At 44.6% G+C, this 3,065-nt stretch overlaps 1 protein-coding gene and 1 long non-coding RNA gene across 2 annotated transcripts in view; one reads left to right on the forward strand and one right to left on the reverse strand.

Moving 5' to 3' along the window:
* The window catches only part of TTC3 (tetratricopeptide repeat domain 3), a 42,933-nt gene that overhangs the window by 11,730 nt on the left and 28,138 nt on the right, over positions 1–3,065 (reverse strand). The window lies entirely within an intron of this gene.
* The window catches only part of LOC114070496, a 22,467-nt gene continuing 19,652 nt past the window's right edge, over positions 251–3,065 (forward strand). Inside the window, exon 1 of the long non-coding RNA XR_003573928.1 lies at positions 251–386. This is a non-coding gene — a long non-coding RNA (uncharacterized LOC114070496). The remainder of the gene's footprint in view (positions 387–3,065) is intronic.

Below are 3,065 nucleotides of genomic sequence, written 5' to 3' on the forward strand. Positions count from 1 at the left end.
CCCCCCTCCTGGCAGGGACTTGCAGAGCCAGAAGGTCCCCCCTGAGCCTCCTTTTCTCCAGGCTGAGCCCCCCCAGCTCCCTCAGCCCCTCCTGCTGCTCCAGCCCCTTCCCAGCTCCCTTCCCTTCCCTGCACACGCTCCAGCCCCTCAGTGTCTCTTCCAGGAGGTTCCAGAACTGGACACAGCCCTCTCAGGAAACGTGATGGAGTTTCCCCCTGAACTGATCCCAAAACCTGGGCCACCCCTGTGGGACCACAGTGAAAACATCACCAGCAACTGTTGGAATGTACAAATGTTGCGACAGCGAAAACAAATCACTGAACTACAAAAGTTAAAATGACAGCACAGAAGGACTTTCCTTCATCTCTAAAGCAAAGCTGGAACCAGTTGTGCCCCAGCTCCTCCTTGGGTGCCCAGTCAAAACTTCTGCACAAATCCGAGGCACAACTAACTTTGGTGAGCAGCTCTTTAAAGAATTACAAACTAAAAACAAGAGCAGCCATAGAAAGTGGAAGTTCTGAGGAGTTCACAGGAACGGGTTTATATTGGAAGGGAACTTAAAGGATCAACTTGTCCCAACCCTGCCATGGGCAGGGACACCTTCCACCAGCCCAGGGTGCTCCAACCTGGCCTTGGACACTTCCAGGGATCCAGGGGCAGCCACAGCTTCTCTGGGCAACCTGTGCCAGGGCCTGCCCACCCTCCCAGCCAGCAATTCCTTCCCAATATCCCATCTATCCCTACTCTCTGTCACTTTGAAGCCATTCCCCTTGTCCTGTCCCTCCAGCCCTTGTCAATAGTCTCTCTCCACCTTTCCTGGAGTTCCTTCAGGCCCTGCAAGGCCACACTCAGGTCCCCCCAAAGCTTCTCTTGTCCAGCTGAACAATCCCAGCTGTGCCAGCCTTTCCTCCCAGCAGAGCTGCTCCAGCCCTGGGATCCTCTTGGAGGCCTTCAAAGCTCTCAAATAAATACCCCATTTTCATCCCTTACCTGAACAGCCACCATCCTCACATGGGGGTTGCTCTTCATTCCAGGTTTACTTTTGCTTCCTTTTTCCACCTTAATACCCTGTTTACCATTTTCAGCCTCATCTGAGCTACCTGGAGCAGCCAAACTCTCTTTATGCACCGTGTCAGCCGAGTTCCCCGAGTGGGCCCCGGGGTTTTCACACGTTTGGGTTTCAGTTGGGAGGTGTTTTCCGACCGGAATTGCCGATTCCCAGTTATCCCGAGGAGCTGCAGGATCAGCATAAATATATCCAGGCTGCCTGGCAACACGTGGCAGGACAGGCACTGGGAAAGGCACAGGCAATATCCTCCTATATTGGTAACCCCAAGAGGTCTGAGGCACAAACACGGAGCTTTCCTTCAGTAAAATGTCCGCAATCAATGACTGGTTTTCCGTGGATTCGATGCTCTGGCTCTGCAGGGAATTCCTGGATCTCCAGGAAGCAGGGAAGGAACAGGGCAGGTACTGGAGAGTCTCGTAATTTAAGTCAGGTGGTGGGGGTATATGGGGTTGGACGGGGTAGGACTGGGGCTTGAATTCCTCAGCATCCGGATTTAACCGCAGGTTTTTCTGGGAATGATTTCCTGGCACGTCCCCATCTGTAGAACTTTCACTTCCGTTGGTGTTTCCCTCGAAAAGGACCGAGTGCTTCCTCAAGCCAATCAGATTATCCACCATAATGAAATGGAGGGATTTCAGGAGGAAAGATTCCAGGCCCCCTTGATCCTCCACAACCCTTCGAGTTCCTTCGGGGAAATTTTCATATTCCCCAATTAGTAATTTATTATTAATTTCCAGAGGGCCATGTTCTTCCAAGATTTGAGAGAAATACCTTTAAAAAAAGAAACTAAAAATTGTTATTTTTAATCAAAGTGTTTTGTTGTTTTTTTTTTTCATTTAATTCATTTTTCATTTAATTCTAAACTTGTATTTCAGTACCTGCATGGACACCCCAGACCCCCCCAAATTATGGATTTAATGCCATAAATGGCAAGAACTACCAAGTAAAATGAAACCCCTGAAGTTGCTAAGTACAAGAAATTTATACTTACCCATATAAGTACTCACAGATTGCATCTGGATTATTATTATTATTATTATAACTGTTACTATTTGAAACTTCATAGAGAGCTTCAAATTCCTCCAGTTGCTCCTGGAGATATTCTGGGATTACAAAGGGTTCATTTGTAAAATCTGTATATCTTAGAAAAAAAAAATAAATAAAAGAGAGAAAGTTAACCCAGACTTGGTGTTTTTAAGGGATTCTTCTCCAGCACTCTGGAGTTTTAAAAAAAAAAAAAAACCAGAAAAAGAGATAAGTGATGGTACTTACAAAGTATTTCCTTCTATAAATATCTTCTCTTCTTCTCGTGGGGCTGTACTAACTCCACTGGATAATACTAAAATAGACTGATGGAAAAGAGGTTGATTTGATTTATTTTTTTTTAATCTCCCAAAAATCACGTGCAGAAAGGATCCCCCTCTAAAGACCAGGAGTGAATTTGTTTGCACCCCGTTTTGTTCTGTGAATTCCCCCCCCAGGTTCTGAACTGCCAAACTTCGTGGACAATGATCATTTTAAATTCATTTAAATTTAATTCATTTAAAATTACTCATTTCTTCTTCAGAACTTCTTTTGGAAAGAAAGGCAATTGGGATGCTCAGCCTAACATCTTCCCCCCCTCCTTTTTTTTTTATCAATTTCATCAAAATTTAATCGATTTTCCTTTACATTGGAGGCAACTTCACCCCAGGCAAGTCTGAGTTCACCCCACATGGTTTAATGACCCCTGTTGCTCTCATGTTCACCATTACAGGCGTTTCAGATGTCTTTTAATTTTTATTATCTAATAACTTTAGAAATACAGGGCAGAAAAATAAAAACCTGGCTGATGAGAATAAGAGGAAAAAAAAAAATCCTAAAAAAAATCCTAATTTTGAAAGGGGTTTTAACAGCGATGAAGTGGTACCTGCTCAGCAGGATCTCCTTTAGCAGCTACAAAGTTACTCACCCTCGAGTCTTTCAAGTTCTTTTTCCTGTTTTTATTTTTAACTTT

The sequence above is a fragment of the Empidonax traillii genome, unplaced genomic scaffold, assembly GCF_003031625.1.
Source record: "Empidonax traillii isolate 1590-97213 ecotype Southwest subspecies unplaced genomic scaffold, ASM303162v1 scaffold1581:size117717, whole genome shotgun sequence".
Lineage (NCBI taxonomy): Eukaryota > Metazoa > Chordata > Aves > Passeriformes > Tyrannidae > Empidonax > Empidonax traillii.